We start from the raw sequence: 19,492 nt of genomic DNA on the forward strand, positions 1-19,492 counted from the left end.
ATGGTCAATCATGGTCAATCATGGTCAACCATGGTCAAACGTTGCAATATGACAAAAATTGTCTTGATACAAAAATGAACCATGGTTAAGAATGATCAACAATGGTCAAACGTCGCATTGTGACAAGGATTGTCTCAATATTAAAATCAACTGTGATCAACCATGTTTATTTTAGTGTGTAAACTATTTATCTTAGGGTTCATAATATTAGTTCCTTGGGTTTAATAATATTTCCTTGGGCTCATAAACCCTTAGGGTTTTAGTATTAATCCATTGGGTTTATAATATCAATCCATGTGTTTATTATTCCCTCGGGTTTATAATATCAAGCATGGACAACCACAGTTAATAATAGCCAACCATGGTCAACCATGGTTGAACATTCCATTGTGACAAATATTGTCTCGATATGAAAATCAATCATTATCAAGCATGGCCAACCATGGTCCAATGTTGCATTGTAGCAAGGATTGTCTCAATGTGAAAATCAACCATGATCAACCATGTTTATTTTAGGGTTTAAAATATGTATCTTAGGGTTTACATACCTTAGGTTTTTAACTTTTATCCCTTCGGTTTATTATTTTCTTGGGTATATAAGGTTTATTATTCCTAGGGTTTAATATTATTCTCTTAGATTTATAATCCCTTGGGTTTTTAGTATTAATCCCTAGGTTTTTTTATTCCCTTAGGTTTATAATATCGATAATGTTCAACCATGTTTTATAAATTCAAACATAGTCAACCCTGGTCAAACATCGCATTATGACAAGTATTATCTCAATATGAGATTCAACCATGGTTAACCATGGTCTAATGTCATATTATGACAAAGATTTGGTCGATTTGAAAATCAATCATGGTCAAGGATGGTTGAGTGTCACATTGTGACAAGGATTGTCTCAATATGAAAATCAACCATGGTAAACCAAACTTCTTTTAGTGTTTATAATATTTATCTTAGGGTTTATATACCTTGGGTTTAATATTATTCAACCATGGTCAACCATGTTTTATAAAATCAATCATGGTCAACCATGGTCTAACGTCGCATTGTGACAAAGGTTGTCTCAATATGAAAATCAATCATGTCTCAACCATGGTCCAACGTCGCATTATGACAAAGATTGTCTCAATATAATAATCATCGTCAACCATGCTCAACCATGGTCATTCATGGTTAGCCTTGGTTAACCACGGTCAACCATGTTTTATAAATTCAAACATCATCAGCCATGGTAAATCATAGTCAATCATGGTCAAACATCACATTGTCACAAAGATTGTGTTAATATGAAAATAAACCATGGTTAAGCATACTCAACCATGGTCCAAGGATTGTCTCAACCATGTTCAACCATGGTCAACCATGTTTATTTTAGTGTTTATAATATTTATCTTAGGGTTTATGGACTTTGGGTTTATGAGATTAGTCACTTGGGCTTAATATTATTCCCTTAGGTTCATAATCCCTTGGGATTTTAGTATTAATCCCTTAATACTAAGCTAAGGTACTATAAGGAGGTGTTCAACCCCACCCTCGATAACCAAAATTATCTCTCTATGTTGACTAGCACTAAGAAGAAAATGAATAGTGCTAGGATTAGAACTAACTCTCACGAGCTTCGTAGTGAGACCGATCGCTAGTCTACTCCCAAGACTCCCTAGGACGATAGAATTTGTCAATTTTTTGTACTAACTAGGCGGAAGATGAAAATCACTTCCTTTTAGACTGCCCGACTCTTGCCCACATCCACTCTCAATTCCCTATCATCAGTGACACCTCCAATCTTCTTGACTTATTAAGTCAGACCAATTATAACAACCTTGGAACGCTTCTTTCCTTGCTTTTTGATCACATAAACAAGATTTTGAAAAATGACAATAAGACTCTCGTTTATTCAGGTCCAATAGACCACATTAGACTTAGTGGACCACCACCACCACCACCAAATAATTAATAAATGATTTAATTAATTATGTATGGAATAATTAAATTAAATAATTAATTATTTAATGAATAAAATAGAAATAAATAAATAAATTTATTTATTTATTATTTAATAAATAAATAATTAATTATCTAATGAATTAATTAATAATGAATAAAATATTAATTAATATTAATTAATAACTATAAATATAAATATATATCAACTACATTTATTAATTAATATAATTGTATTAGTTATATATAAGCTTATTTTATATATATATATATATATATATATATAGATATATATAATATTAATAATTTTATTTAGATTTTGGATTTTCATTAAAATTACACTTTTTAAGAAAATCTTTAATTATCTCTTAGACAATATTAACAATATTGTTAGATATGGAAATTGTCAAATTACCAATCCCAAGCATCATGAGAACGAATGAATTTGTAAGAGCTCCGTGCACTCTTGATAATATATAATTTTATTTTATTTCAAGATGAAGTTTGAATCTATACCTGAGGATTTAAATAAATAACTTCATTTATATAATTGTAAATAAAAATATTCTTAATTTTTTTAAAATAGTTGTTAATTTGAATCTTTTAACTATCTTACAATTTTCATGTCGATTATTTTTTAATTCATATATTCGAAATTTTGAAATATGTGGGAAGCTTGTTTCATTAAATGCAATGTCATTTGGCGTCTATGTAATTCGATGTGAAGCTACTACTAAACGCAATTTATATTTTTGGATATATCGCCTCGGATCTAAAGCATTGGCATCTCATACTACATTTCTGTGAATAATATATTAACCCGATTTGATTGTGATTGGCACCATGGGACATTCTGCCCAAAACTGAAGATGGGTTCAGATATATTCCCTCGCGGGTTAATGCAGCATTGAGGGACGATTTTATGATTGGCACCATGGAATCTCCCGACCGAAAGATTCTCCAATGCATTCATTCGCCGGTCAAAGCTGCCATGTATTTCTGATGTGATGGATACATGAGACGATTCACATGAAACCAAATAAATAACATGAATTACTTCCCTTACCCTTGAAGGACGAGTCACATGAAACGTGTTGTACCAATTGAGTCACATGGAATTCTTTGTTATGCTCCAGTCATGTCAGTTATGTGATACAGAGCATTCCATTTTCATGATTAATTAAATGCTTGAGGCTCATTTATACGAAACTCATCCAAAGGCATTCCAAAGTCTTCGCTCCAAGTAGTCTTCCATCCGATATCTGAAATGATCGCTTTGAAGATTCGAAATACTGCATTAAATTGTTCATGTTTTGCGCTCTACACGTCCCAGAATTCTGTGTTTGCGATCATTTCAGCAGGAACCGGAAGATGTGAGAAGGATTTTTGTTGTTTTATCTTTATGTGCAGGATTGAAATGGGCAGAATTGGAAAGAGTTCGTTACATCAATTCTTCCAACCTTTTGGTTGACACTGCTCCACTTATCCACTAAATTCTCACATGAAACACACACATTTTTCAATTGCATTTCCCAGCTACCTTTGTATTAAATCGAGCATTTCCATCCGTTTGTCCCAATGTTACTCAATGAGTTTACATACATTTTCAATCTGTTTTCCACTTAGGCCGATAGGCTTTCCTATTCATTAACCATTGTCAACACTTTTACCCAGCTCAACACTTTTACCCAGCTCAGTAAGACACTTTCAACTATTGATTTGAAGTGTCATCTAGCAAGCATGCGTTGCACTTTCACTGTTTTTTCCAAATATTGATTGAGTTGCCTTCTTTTCACCTCATAGTTCTGCTGTGCATTGAACCTGGCCCTGTTATGCAAAGAAGAAGTTAAATCCATCCCAGAACCTTACAATGTCGGATATAGCTATTGGAACCAGATGCAATATATTCTCTGGGTACTGGGTTCACGATTTATCGTACCCGCTGTATGACTGGAGTAAATGCCCTTATATCGATGGCGAATTCAACTGGCAGAAGAATGGAAGACCTGATTCGGACTACCAGAAATGGAGATGGAAGCCTGGTTACTGCAACCTTCGAAGGCACGAATACAAAAATCCCAAATAAATTTATATGTACACTTTGCTCGAGTAATTAAATATTATATTGCAGTGATTAAAATGATTTTGCTGTTTTATTGTCGCAGATTCAACGCGCTGGACATGCTGCAGAAGCTGAGGGGGAAAACATTAATGTTTGTGGGAGATTCACTGGATCGAGATCAATGGCAGTCCATGATTTGCCTTCTTCACGCAGCGTTGCCGCAAGGCAGAACATACGTGGTTTCTGGAGATACTCTTTCCAGTTTCAGAGCCATGGTGGCTACTGGTAACTTAGTTAATATGATCTCTGTGATGTTATTGTATTAAGCTAAATTGTTATGATTTGGGTATTGGCAGGATTACGGAGTTACAATGTCATTTTATCGAGCTCCGTACCTGGTGGATATGGTGACCACTACGGTTCAAGGACAGCAGAAAGTGGTGCTTCGTCTGGACTCGGCCGAGAGTAATGGCAGAGGATGGAAGGGAGCCGATATTCTTGTTTTTAACTCGGGCCATTAGTGGACTCACAGAGGCAATCTCAGAGGGTACTTTTATGCAAGCCATTAATGGTAACTGTTAGATTTTTTACTCTGATCTTTTATGGCACTGTGATCTTTAATGGCGGACTGGATGACTGACACTTTGTTCGGGTAAAAAATCAAAGCAGTTGGGATTACCTGCAGGAAGGGAATACTTCATACACGAGCATGGATTTCATGGTGGCTTACCGGAAAGGAATGACTACGTGGGTAAAGTGGATTGATTCCAACATCGATACCAGCAGAACGAAAGTCCTTTTCCGCAGTTTCTCGCCCTCGCATTCCAGGTTTAGTAATCTCAGATCCGGTTGAAAATGTGAAAAAATTGCTTGTGATGAATGGCGTTTGCTTGATTTTTTAATGAATCTTTGTGCTTTGCAGTACTATGAATGGCGGTAACTGTTACTCCAAGAAAGAACCTACCGCGGGGACTTCGTATCTGGGCGCCTATCCTCCCCAATTCCAAGTGGCGGAAAGCGTTGTGAGACCTATGAGATCAACTGTGTCGTTTCTCAACATAACGACGCTGTCGTTGCTCAGCCAGGACGCGCACCCTTCGATATACAGCAACGATTTGACAGTCGGGCAACGGAAAAATCCACAGCGCTAGGCAGATTGCAGCCACTGGTGTCTGCCTGGGCTTCCCGATATCTGGAACGAGATCCTTTACTCGGCTCTCTTCTACCCCTGATCTCAAGCTCCTTTGTTCGGCTCTCTTCTGCGCCTGATCTCATCATTTGTAAACATTTTATTGTTGTAAGCTCCTTTATCGGCTCTCTTCTGCCCCTGAGCGCATCATTTGTAAACATCTCATTGTTGTACGCTCGGAATTGTCAATACATCGTTGGCGGGATGAGTTTCGATCACGAGACCCCTTGCAATAATAAGCTGGCGGGACGAGTTTAGAGCTCGGGACCCCTTGCAACAATAAGCTGCCCGCCCAGTTCACCGTTTACACTTTGTGATTGGCCGTTGCTCAATGTTAGAGCCAATAATTTTTTATTTACCATCTGTATCATTATTTATAAGTTTGTTTTAACCTCAAGTTGAAATTCCAAGTAGCTCCATATTTATATTTTTGTACCTTTATGCATAAAATTAACGTCATTGATTTTGAGTTTATGTTAAAATGTAAAGTTGGAATCCAGGTCAATTAGTACCGAATTTCTGTTTTGTTTGTTTTTTCCACATTGGTGGATAAAGTAAATTTTGTTATATAAAAGGTATGTATAAAAATAACTTCATTGATTTTGAGTTTATGTTCAAATCTAAAGTTGGATTCCAAGTCTCTTCGTACCAAATTTCTGTTTTGTTTGTTTTTTTCACATTAGTAGATAAAATAAATTTCCTTATATAAAAGGTCTTTGAATTATATTACAATGGTTTAATTTAATTGATTTAAATATTAATTTTTATTGAAAATTAAAATTGATTTATACAATTATAAATGGATATAATATTTTAGGAATAAAATTAAAATATATTTAAGAAATTTAAATAATTTAAAACATAAAAGGTAGATATATTTAAATGGATATATTTAAAATGATTTTTTTTTTGGGTTAATCTTATCGTATATTTAAATAGACAAGTATTTTAAATGTTTATGAAATAAGTTTGCAATGTCTCAACTTATATAAATTTGGAGGTTCTTTATAAATCATTTTTTACAAATATTAGAAAAAAATGATTAAAAAACAACTTATTATGTAAATTTGGAGGTTGGTTAAAAAACATCTTTTATAAATATTAGAATAATTTATGTAAAAGTTAATTAAGATGATACATATCAATTTTACAAAAGTATTCTTAATAATGTGCCAAGATATGGCATTGGTTAAGTTTACAATGCCTTGCTAATTTATTATGTAAATTTGAACCAATATTTATGATGAGTTTGAGGTTATGATTTTGATGAGTTTGAGTTGCATCGACATTTTTTGCACATCGTCTGAATGCATTAAAATTGGAAGGAGTCATCTCTTTGTTTTTATTACAGGAAGCCCTTTTTATTTTTTCCAAAGTATAAATAAGATCGAGTCGAATATGACAATGTTGTCTTGATGTAGCCTACTAAAGAATGATTGTTGGGTTTTTGAAATGTTTCCTCGTTATTCATGTTGTGCTATCTACTTACGCCAAGTTTTATAATTTATTTGGTTTGACAAATATCTACAAATAATATATATGCTAGAAATTTGACCACGATAAACCTGCAATCAGTTAAAATATATATGCTAGAAACTTGACCATATAGGCAACCTTTCCATGGTAACATATAGGCATTTTCTGATACTCTTCACGAGGAATTTAATTTTTCTCAAGATGCCTTCTTGCATCTTTGATTGCGAAGGAAGAAGTTGCGAAATTGGGAACGGTGATTGGTATAGCCCTGGGAACTACTTACTCCTGTTGTGGGGTTTACAAGAATGGTCATGTGGAGATTATTGCCAATGACCAAGGCAACCGTATTACCCATCATGGGTAGCATTCACGAAAAATGAGAGGTTGATTGGAGAGGCTGCCAAAAACCAGGCGGTAGTCAATGCCGAACGAACCATCTTTGATGTCAAGAGACTCATTGGGAGAAAGTAAGTACTCTGGTCTCTGATTTGCCCATTCATTAGACAATTATATTTATTGCAAGTCTAATTCTCACCTTGATATTGAACCCACAAGGGTGCCAGTCATGAAATTGGCATGTTAAGTCAGGGGTCGAGCAACATTCTGGTTGGGGTCAGATCAGGATTTGATTTCTGCCCTGTCCAAACTTCAAGAAAATGATTTAAAACTTTTACTTGATGAGCACAATTAAATGAAAACATTTGTTTTATATAGGTTTGAAGACAAAGAAGTTCAGAAGGATATGAAACTGGTACCATACAAGATTGTGAACAAAGATGGGAAACCTTATATTCAAGTTCAGGTACGAGATGGAGAGACAAAGGTATTTAGCCCTGAGGAAATCAGTGTTATGATTTTGACTAAGATGAAGGAGACTGCAGAAGCATTCCTTGGCAAGACTATAAAGGATGTTGTGGTGATTGTCCCTGGTATGCTTTCTTTTCAACCTTTTTTTTATGAGGTTTTGGGTAACCAATTGTTGACTGCATTGTGACTGTTAACTTGTGGGTTTGCGCAACTTATTTTACTGATGCACAGCGCCAAGCAACGAAGGATGCTGGTGTTATTGCTGGCTTGAATGTAGCTCGTATTATCAACGAACCCACAACTGCAGCAATAGCTTATGGCTTGGACAAGAAGGGTGGAGAGAAAAATATTGTTGTTTTTGATCTTGGTAGTGGCACGTTTGATGTCAGCGTTCTGACTATTGACAACGGAGTTTTTGAGGTTTTGGCTGCAAACGGTGATACCCATCTTGGAGGTAATCTGTCTCAACTCTGTTTGACAGTTTTACATTACAAATTTGAATACGTGCACGGTGGTTATCATTGACTTTTTTGGTTGGCTTTCGAGCTTTGAACTTACCGGGATGTACACTAATATGCAGGTGAGGACTTTGACCAAAGGATAATGGAATATTTCATCAAATTGATCAAGAAAAAGCACGGAAAGGATATTAGTAAGGATAGCAGAAATGAAATAAGGCATTCAATGTGTTCCTTGTAATATAGATATAAACAAAACATCTAAAGAAAAGTAATTGCACAATGATTCAGTCCAAGGAAACAAGGTTTTCCACAAACCAATTAATTCTTCTAGAAAAATTCAACAATTCCAATTTAATAATCCTATCGGCCTCTCTTTGTACCTTTTGGGACTCTCTTTGTACCTTTTGAGACAATTGCTAGTAGTACTGCAATCTGGCATATGTAGTACTGCACTTCTATTTGATTTTTCTCCACCATTCTTTGGAACCACATTTGACAACGTCAGATAGTTCGATTTTCAGTGTTGTTAAACAACAAAAAGTAATCCTCCGGGTCCTAGCTTTTCATAAACTTCATGATGCTTTATTGCGGGCTCTTATGTAGAGTTTATCACAGTAAACAAATCCGGATTCTACTCTTCCAATACAACAATTTGTCAACAACGTAGGTGAACATGTCTTCGTTTCCCATGAATTCGTTGCAGGCTTTTATATAGTTTATGGCAGTTTACAAATCTGGAGTACTCTTCCAATGCAGCAATTTGTCAAGAATGTAACGATCTATCAACAAAATATCAACACCTTTGTAATGTTAAGCTATTTGAATTTTTATATGTACTGTATTTTGCATAATAGTACTTTATATTTTGCATAATATTACTTTATGATTTTTTTTTTCAAGAATGAAATTTTTTTATCTTAAAACTTATTTCATCAGATATTTTAAATGGGGGTATTTTTTTTAGTAACTGACTTAATTTAAAACTTCGTTCCTCAGGTTTTTAGATGCAATTAGCTTTCGAACTCATCTCTAGCACGCAATCAGAAGTACAAAACAAATTGAAGTTTTAACTCCATGAATTGATGTGGAGATTCGGTTCTTATTGTGTATTAAAGTTCGTAAAAGGAGTAGAGTTATAATTTTACCAAATAGAGTAGATCTAGCGACTTCTTGTAAAAGTTGATAGAGAAAATAGATATACATTCAGTTAAATCAGATTTGATGTAGAGGTTCACATATCTTGTTCGTCACAGCGGTTAAAGCAAATTCATATGGTTAACTACAAAGGTTCACTATTGAGAATAGCGTAGATAAAAAATGAAAGGAAATGAAATTATCACATTATAAATAACCATAATTTCAGGGCAAAGAGTGAATGAAATCGTGAGTATGCCTACCTTTTTTCTCACCACTGAAACGGTGATTTTCCACACGAAGCAACTTCTCCCTATGAAAATGCTAGGTATTAGGAGAATGATATAGGGGCTCTTATGGCCGGAGTCTAATTTTGAAATCAAATCAGTTCTGCCTTACTGAGATTGTAGCCTTGACACAGCTGAACTTTGGAAGGTTACGATCTCAGCGAGATATAAATGATTTGATTTCAAAAAATATTGTACTCCTAATGCCCAACTTTTTCATTAGGGATGTTACTCTGTGTGGAAAACCACCAACTAAGCCAAACAAACAACCATGGACAGAATGGCGGGAAAGAAGGTAGGGATACTCATGATTCCATGGACTCTTAGTCCTGAAATTAGGGTTATTTACAGTGTGGTAATTTCATTTCCTTTTATTTTTTATCGAATTTATTCTCAAAAGTGAACATTTGTGGCTAACAATATGAATTTGCAAAGATCACCACCACTGAAGCAGACACACAACCATTTGTGGCTAACAATATTAATTTGCAAAGATCACCACCAACGAAGCAAACACACAACCAGGGCTCCAATGCACAGAAATAAAGTATGGATACTCACGATTTCATTCATTCTTTGCCCAACATTTTCATTAAGGGGAGGTAGCTTCTGTGCAAAACCACCAACGAAACAGATAGACAATCAGGGCTCCAATGCCGAGAAAGAAAGTAGGGATACTTACGATTTCATTCATTATTTGTGGTGAAATGAGGGCTATTTATAGTATGATAATTGCATTGTTGATAAATTCAACTATTTACCAATATCTTTTTCACTCTCACATTTTATGATTACAACCATCCCATAAGGTAATGTAACATGGCTATTGTTAGACAATTATTTTGCGCCATTGAGATTGCTTGAAAAGGAAGTTGACCATTTACAACCATCCCATAAGGTAATGTAACATGGCTAATTGTTAGACAATTTATTGTGGGCCATTGAGATTGTTTGAGAAGGATGTTGACCATTTGCTTGGAAATTTTTCTCTTGTGGAATGGCATGTGAATGATTAACCCATATCCATAGAATATCATATTCCTGAAGCTTCTCCACTAAGTTTGTTGCATATATCACATATGTTTCAAGAGTTTTTTTTTTTTTGGGAACTAAGCTCTCTCTATCCATAGACTAGGGTTGAACAATTTTATAGCGATGATAAAAAGATAGCTAAATAGGGTTGAACAATTTTATAGCGATGATAAAAAGATAGCTAAATATACAAATTAAAGTGTTTTTTATTTATTTTAATTATAAAGGTTTATATTTATAATTTAATTTTAATTTTAAAAAAATATACTTTTATTTTTATTATCTATTTTTTAATTTAATATAAAAATATATATTTTACAGTTTGATATAATAACACATAAAATAATTTTGCTTATATATTTAGGATTATATCAATTTAGATTTTTAATTCAAGATTACTCAAGTCTCTTTTCACTCTAAATTTTAGAGGTTTACATCTAAGAGATTTGATCTCTTTAGACTCATAGTAGATACAAAGTTAAGATGGATCTAGGTTAATATAATTTATCAATGACAATAATGTAAAATAACATAAAATACCATATATATATATATATATATATAACACTCATTGTTTTGAAAGTAAATGGTTAAAGGATGTTAAAATTCCATAAGGTAATCTATATTTTATTAATCATATATGCAATTACATATATACAAGAGTATTGTATCAAGGTAGGAAAACTATCTCGGACATACAATCTATTTGTTGAGAGAATATCTCAACCACAAACTAAACTAGGGAAACCACTCTTATAGAATAGGAATAGACTCTTCACATACAAAATCACAATTGAGGCAAGTAGGAATTAATATTCCAATGCACCCCCTTAATGAGTACATGTCTTGATATCAAGCTGCAAAGTCTAGTTGTGGTCAAACATAAAAGAATATGTTGATGTCCATATAAAGGAGTGGCCATCCACCGGAATGCATGGGTGTCAACCGCTGCAACGGCCACTCTTGTAGGATGTCCTTTTCATACATGGTTATGTCAACTATTATAACTACACACATGTACTTGTACCTGTAAATCCCCCTCCAATATCATCATGGGTTTTATGAAATTACCCGTAACTATGGTTTAGGTTTTATCGGATCACCCTCAACCATGCCGCCAAGGGCTCTTAGCCACCAGGCTCAACTCATCCATGAAGGCTCAACATAGCCACGAAGGCTCTCGAGCCGCTCTAGGCCACAAATTTGCCACTAAGGCATTCTAGCCACTCTGGGCCACAAACCTTCCACTAGGGCACTCCAGCCACTGAGGCTCACCAAAGACCTGACTCAACGAGGCCGAGGGTTTTCTCAGCTAACCCTAAACCATGCCAACAGGAATCTCTGTCCCACTTCACTCTTACATGTGGTTTCTGTCTTACCATAAACCAACACTGCAAATACAAAGTGGTTTCTAGATTACCACGAACTGTATGGGGATACACATGCCTTACAAGACTTACAACACAACTCCAACTTTTGGAGTTACTAGGTACATACATTACAAAGACCACTACAAAACATCCTATACTTGCTTACTATTAAAATGCGTGACTCATAATACAACATAATATTGAGTCTATTCTACAAACACAAACAAACTTTCAAGGCCATTTGAATCCTTTGCCACACATCTTGGATACACCATACCATTTATATGCTCGAACACACCACTGCTTTCCCACATGAATATTGTTGGCTTTGTAATTTAGACTCTTTGACATTTTCATTTTTAACTTTGGCATGCACGTCTTAATCTCCATGTTTTACCTGTCATCCATTAGAGTCGCGAATTCTAACAAAATGACTTCATATTGAGGTCGTGAATCTCAATATGTATACAATTTCCAAGACTAATTTACCTTTACCGATACCAAAAAATACACCATGGGTAAAAATACATTGGGTATAAACTACAAAGTGTTAGTCATGTGAAAACAAGTAAATGAAATGGATGTGAGAAATAATGACATGGATATATATAATATTTACTGAGGAATCCTTTCATTCCCCGTGCCCATTAAAATTTGTGGCAACATCATGTGGCCTATGGTACCAACCAGTTATCATATAATTCAACTGTGCACAGTCATAATATTCGTGCACCGAACATAATATGCTCACAAGTCCATAGTTGTTACACTATGAACAAATCCTTCAAAATCATGTGGCCTCTCTATGTCGGCCCTCAAAGCTCCACCATCACGGCTCATATGTGTGCCACGGTCCTGTTGTAGGAAGCGGCCCAAATGTGTGCCACGACAGCCAACAACAACTTAACCAGTAACCAGAGGCACCAAACAGGCCATTTCTCTATGCCATTTCTAGTGGTAGAGTCCAAATACAACAATCCAAATGATATCCTTCATGTAAACTTCATTCATATGAATAAAAGGAATTTATTTTGAAAATCAAAATAAAACGTCACACTCGAATAAAACATGGACTAGGGTTGTGGTAAAAAAGAACAAAGGAAATATTATTATTGTAAGATGACCCAAGTTCGAATCCTAGCAGAGAATTATAAGCATAATTCAGCCAATATGTTTGGCGCATCGCGTAATTTGGGTACAACCGCGAGTATAAGGATTGGCTTAGGAGCCACGCCCACAATTGTAATAAGGAACCCCGCATCTAGTGCACGACACCCTATCCCTGTTGAGGGCACCATAACTAATATAGGTCCTCCACCACAAACTCCTCCGATTCGATTCTGAGTCCATCAACATTTCCTCCTATTTTTCAAAGAAACCGTCGATTGAACCACTGCATTGTCCGTGCTTCATTGCCCAGTTTAGCACGTCATCGCCTGCGTCCATGGCACCTACACACACCACTACAAGAAGCAGAAGCAGGAGTCCCGATGCCACCCGCAGACCACTTAAAATTAACCACAGGTTTCGACAGATGATGGAAAAACTTTAAAAAAACTAAAAGAAAATATACTTCTCCCTTATTTCCCTCAACCCATGACGGGCCAAGCTTCCTCAGCCCAGCACGGGTCAAGCCCACGAGGGGCGAGGCCCTCAGGGCTTTGAAACCATGTTAAAATTCAATAAAGGAATCTATATTTTATTAATGAGATATGCAATCACATATATACGGTTGAAAATAGCAACAAGAAATGCTAAAAATAACATTGCTATAGATAACGTTTCACGATATATTCCAATTTTAATTTGTCCTTGAATTAAAATTGAGAATTAAAATTCGAATTTAGTCTCAGCAGTTGTTTGAAAAATAATTAATTAATTCATCCTAGATTAATTAGTTGGAGAAATTCAAACATTAAGCCTTTGTGAAGACATGCAACAGTTATCCCTTTGATTGAGAAATTTATCCCTTAATTAAGGAGATAAAGATGAGTTGTATTTGAGTTGTAATTAGTTAGGTCAGTCAACTGAGTTAAGTCCAGTTAGATTAGTTCCAAACAGTTTGTGGAACTGATTGTGAGTTCATTTAGTTAATGCATGCATGCATGAAACTAGTGTACTTCAGATAACTGAATATTCTATCATAAATAACTCATGCATGTCAGTACAGACAAAGACCTAGTTGAAATTAAAGGCAAGGACAGTGTACTATCAGTTGCAAGAATTTTCCTATAAGAAAATCTCTTGCATGCAGAAGGAATTAATTCCTTGAGGTTTGCACAGTTTTACAGTGTGTTGGAGTAGTGTCTAAGATCAGTGTCACAAAGGTTATAGCTGGAGCACCCAGGGAAAACTCCGCAAGGAAATAGGAGGCTTGGAGGGCAGAGGGAAAGGCATATGTTTTGTCTATTCTGTCTATGAGCAACAGTGAGGGATTGTACTGAGAGCTAGATAGCTTGTGAGCTAATGCTTTGTGTAATCCTAAGATATTTCCATTTGTACGATAGTACAAATAGTGGGATTTTTAGCTGAGGCTTTCCCCAGAGTATTCTTCTGTGTTTCACGTGTATGATTTCTTCTTCTCTATTATATGTGTTCCAATTGATCTTCCTCAAATTGATTAAGCTTCCACAAAGTTTGATTGTAGAAGTATATCTAGTATTTTGCTTTAGTTACATTGCATTATCAGGTGATCTACAACGAGAATTTCTACATGGTATCAGAGAAAAGGTGATCAAAGCAGAGAACAATATACTGTGAAGGGAAAAGTTAAATTTTTGTAGTTGTTGATTGCAAGTACAAAATCGATTTCTTATCACATCTCAAAGTTCACCAATGGCGTTCAATGGCTTGAGACTCTAGTATTCCCTGGATGGCAACTCGAATTACATAGCATGGAAGGATCACATGGAAGTGGTATTAGGAGACAATGGTTTGAAGGACTTCATTGATCAAGAAGTCCCCAAGCTAGCAGCAACTAATGCCCAAGAATTGGCTGAATGGAAGAAATGTGTGGCGAGAGCGAGGATTCTTCTGGAGGGAGTTCGAGACCATATTGTCTCAAGTCTCCATGGGAAGGAGACTCCATTTTCAATGTGGAAGACAATGAAGGACCTTTATCAAAACAACAACGACTAGAGAAAGCTGGCACTAAAGGAAAAGCTTTGGAAAATCATGTGTGAAAAGGGCGACAAAATTTCTACATATCTGAACAAGCTCACCACCTACAAAGATGAGCTTGGAAGTGTAGGAATCATGAAAGCCGATGATGATATGGTGAGTCTTGCTCTCCTCGGTCTTCCTAAGAGTTGGCATAGCTACCAGGACTCATTTAATGGAAGAGAGAAACTGTTGAATTGGGAATGAATGTGGTCGAATTTGATGCAGGAGGAGATCAAGAGAAGCACTAGAGATGGTTCTTCATCTAAGCATGATGATGAAGAAAATCTAGCCTTAGCCAGTAAGGTGAGGAAAGGGAAAGGGAAGGATTCCCATTCCAAATCAAGTTCTTCTCATGGTGGGAAGAAGATTGACAAATCTAAAGTGAGATGCTTTAATTGTCATGAGGTGGGCCATTATGCAACTAATTGTCACAGAGGAGGTCACCTGAGCAGTACACTAGTTACATGGCCCTTGTCGGGGAATGTGTGGAGATCGAATCATCTTCCTTTGAGGAAGCAGTGCAGTAGCCGATTTGGGTTGATGCTATGGTGGAGGAGTATGACTCCATAGTTCAGAACAATGTTTGGAATGTGGTTCCAAGACCAGAGAACAAGTCAGTTGTGAGTTCCTGTTGGCTTTACAAGCTAGAGCAAGCTGTTGATGATAGTGTGGAGAAACATAAGGCAAGATTTGTTGCCCATGCTTTCTCACAGGTCGAAGGGATCGACTATGATGAGACTTTTGCTCCTATAGCAAGGTACTCATCTATCAAATCAATATTAGCACTATCAGCACAGATGGATGTAAATACTACCTTCCTCAATGGCGAGATTAAGGAAGAGGTGTACATAGAGCAGCCGAAAGGATTTGAGACCTTCGATCGTGAGTCACATGTGTGTTGACTCAAGAGAACTTTGTATGGGTGGAAGCAAGCACCTCATGGTTGGTACACCAGGATTGACAGCTACTTCACCGGTTGGACTTCACAAAGAGTGAAGCGGATGCAAACCTGTACCATATCATGGTAGAAGGTAAGACATTGATCATTGTTCTTTACATTGATGATCTAATACTAATAGGTGATGATCAGTTGATCAAGTCTTGCAAGGAGGATCTTGCAAGAGAGTTCGAGATGAAAGACGTAGGTCTCATGCACTACTTCCTAGGCATGGAAGTGTGGCAGAAGGATGGCGAAGTGTTTATGTATCAAGGCAAGTATGCCAATGAGATACTCAGGAGATTCCACATGGAGAAGTGCAAGCCCATGCAGACTCCTCTAGCAGGTAACTGGAGGAAGGAGGATGCTACTTCAGGTGAGGTGGTAGTGGCTACAATGTATCGATAGCTTGTGGGTTCACTAATGTATTTAGTGAACACATGACCAGATTTGTGCTTTACGGTGAACCAACTGAGTCAAGCTATGGTTCACCCTACCAAGCTGTTTTGGAAGGAAGCTAAGCATGTGCTGATATACCTCAGAGGCACATCTCAGTATGGATTATGGTACAAACGGACAGTGGGAGTGAAGCTGTAGGGCTTCACATATGCAGATTGGGTAGGGAGTCCATCAGATCGGAAGAGCACATCAGGAGGAATTTTCAACCTTGGTTCAACTGTTGTTTCTTGGTACAACATGAAATAGAGGTCAGTTGCACTTAGCTCAGCAGAGGCTAAATACATGGCTACAAGCGAGGCAACATGTGAAGCCATTTGGATGCGGAAAATTCTAGTTGGTTTGTTTGATCAAAGGATGGATCCAGCTGTGATCTATTGCGATAATTAGAGTTGTATCAAAATCTCTGAGAATCCAGTATTTCATGACAGGTCCAAGCACATCGACATTCAATAACATCATCTTCGAAACTGTGTGGTGAAGAGAATCATGTTTTTGAGTATATTTCGACCGAGGAGCAAGACGCTGACATTTTTACTAAGGCATTGTCAAAGTGTAAATTTGAGTTCCATAGAGACAGGATCAGGGTGACAGATAATCCCTTTCTTGTTGAGAGGGAGTGTTGAAAATAGCAACAAGAAATGCTAAAAATAGCACTGCTATAGATAGCATTTCAAGATATATTCCATTTTTAGTTTGTCCTTGAATTAAAATTGAGAATTAAAATATGAATTTAGTCTTAGTAGCTATTTGAAAAATAATTAATTAATTCATCCTAGATTAATTAGTTGGAGAAATTCAAACATGAAGTCTTTGTGAAGACATGCAACAGTTATCCCTTGAGAAAGTTATCCCTTAATTAATGAGATAAGGATGAGTTGTATTTGAGTTGTAATTAGTTAGCTCAGTCAACTGAGTTAAGTACAGTTAGATTAGTTCCAAACAATTTGTGGAACTAATTGTGAGTTCAGTTAGTTAATGCATGCATGCATGAAACTAGTGTACTTCAGATAACTGAATATTCTACCATAAATAACTCATGCATGTTAGTACAGACAAAGACCCAGTTGAGATTAAAGGCAAGGACAATGTACTATCAATTGCAAGAATTTTCCTATAAGAAAATCTCTTGCATGCAGAAGGAATTAATTCCTTGAGGATTGCACAGTTTTACAATGTGTTGGAGCAGTGTGTGAGATCAATGTCACACAAGGTTATAGTTGAAGTACCCAGGGAAAACTGCGCAAAGAAATAGGAGGCTTGGAGGGCAGAGGGAAAGGCATATGTGTTGTCTATTCTATCTATGAGCAGCAGTGAGGGATTGTACTGAGAGCTGGATAGCTTGTGAGCTAAAGCTTTGTGTAATCCTGAGATATTTTGACTTGTATGATAATACAGATGGAAGGGTTTTTAGTTGAGGCTTTCCCAAGAGTATTCTTCTATGTTTCATGTGTATGATTTCTTCTTCTCTATTATATGTGTTCTGATTGATCTTGCTCAAATTGATTAAGATTCCGCTAAGTTTGATTGTAGAAGTAGATATAGTATTTTGCTTTAGTTACATTGCATTATCAGGTGATCTACAATGAGAATTTCTACATATACAGGAGTATTGTCGCAAGATAGGAAAACTATCTTGGACGCACATTCTATTGGTTGAGAGAATATCTCAACCACACACCAAACTAGGAAAACCACTCCTATAGAATAGGAACAGACTCTTTATATAGAAAGTCACAACTGAGACAAGTAGGAATTAATATTCCAACAAAAGAAATATCATGGAACTAGTACATCTATATGTTGATGAAATTTATAGAAACATGCGTGGTTTTTTTCGTTTCATCTCACTTTTATGAGTACTGAAAAAATCACAAGATGAATCTCTGACGATACACAACTCATGTAGAATAAAACATCTTATTATTATTACTATAATAGAAAAAAGAAGGGACAACTCAGTTGGACTAATACATCAATCTTTATAGCAAGAAACCACTAGCATGGAGGAAATACAAGCTTGGATGGACAATTGTTGTCTGGTTAAATGGGACATTTAATTACAGTGGGAGAATTTGATTTATCAACACAAACACACATTTCAAGTAATTTAATGGTCCCATTTTCACCTTTGTTGTAAGTGTTTTTAGTGAGTTATATATACATATAATCCATTTAAATTGATTAATTTTAAATTTATATAGCGCTAAGAGATAAAATGTTTAAAGTGTAATTTTTTCTTCAAATTTTATAAGAAAAATTGATCCAGGCTAATTACTTTTCACTTTAATAAATTTAACTTAATAATAAATCTAATTAAAAAATTGATTTTTGAGCTTCAAACTCTTGTACTATGAGGTGAGTAATTACTAATGATTTTGCACATAAATAAAGATCATTTTCCATCCTTTGACCTTGGGCATTACAAATGGAACAAATAAATCCTTGATAATGCGTAGGTAACTTCCAATATAATGACTCAAGTCTAAAGGATCTATTGTTATGTCACTACGTCTTCAATGGAAGAAGCTATAAATAATAAATTCTTGTAATAACTTTTGATGCTAAATTATTTAATGTGAAGACACTAATTTAAAGGTTAGATTTGGATTTTAATACATGAATTTAATATTGTAAAATATTCTCTTGAAAAATTAGGTTATATTTACATTTTTATTATTGTCAAATGTATATTTTTATGCCATAAGGTGATTCCGTTTGGGAACAATTCCCCTTCTAGACATTGGGTACTTTTGTGAGTTGTCGATGCTATGTGTTAGATGATCAAAACATTTTACTCCATTGGATCAATGGAAAGTAGCTACATGAGCTAACAAACTAGCATTTGCACCTAATGTTGCAAAGGAAATGCCGTAAGGCATAGTGTGTGGAAGAATATTGAAATGTGAATGGGCTTTTGTGGGCTTTTTTGAAAGCAAGGGTCGATGATTCCAAGTTTTAATTTGAGGAAGCCATGCCGAAAACTGTTTTTGGGGGTTAAATTTGGGGGTTAAAGTGGCTACGAAATGGAATGCAAGTAGGCATAAATATCCATTGAACTTGTTTAGAGACCTTTGTTTGTATTTGGTAAAAATTGCGTAGTTGAATGTGAAGGTAAACGAATTAATTCACGTGAACAACAACCGGGTATCCATATTGATTTGGATAGGG

At 35.7% G+C, this 19,492-nt stretch overlaps 2 pseudogenes across 2 annotated transcripts; both read left to right on the forward strand.

The window, feature by feature from the left end:
* Positions 1-3,629: 3,629 nt before the first annotated feature.
* Positions 3,630-5,569, forward strand: LOC149176708 (protein PMR5-like; annotated as a pseudogene). Its single transcript, XR_016258662.1, has 5 exons — positions 3,630-4,009; positions 4,114-4,285; positions 4,367-4,557; positions 4,680-4,838; positions 4,933-5,569. The product of XR_016258662.1 is annotated as a protein PMR5-like (transcript).
* A 1,062-nt stretch (positions 5,570-6,631) lies between these two features.
* On the forward strand, positions 6,632-8,196 carry LOC149176709 (luminal-binding protein-like; annotated as a pseudogene). The gene is made up of 5 exons (XR_016258358.1): positions 6,632-6,693; positions 6,877-7,142; positions 7,390-7,604; positions 7,694-7,936; positions 8,063-8,196. The product of XR_016258358.1 is annotated as a luminal-binding protein-like (transcript).
* Positions 8,197-19,492: the final 11,296 nt, after the last annotated feature.

The sequence above is a fragment of the Pinus tabuliformis genome, chromosome 4_1, assembly GCF_031772625.1.
Source record: "Pinus tabuliformis cultivar Carrire ecotype Pingquan chromosome 4_1, CPIR1, whole genome shotgun sequence".
Classification (NCBI taxonomy): Eukaryota; Viridiplantae; Streptophyta; class Pinopsida; order Pinales; family Pinaceae; genus Pinus; species Pinus tabuliformis.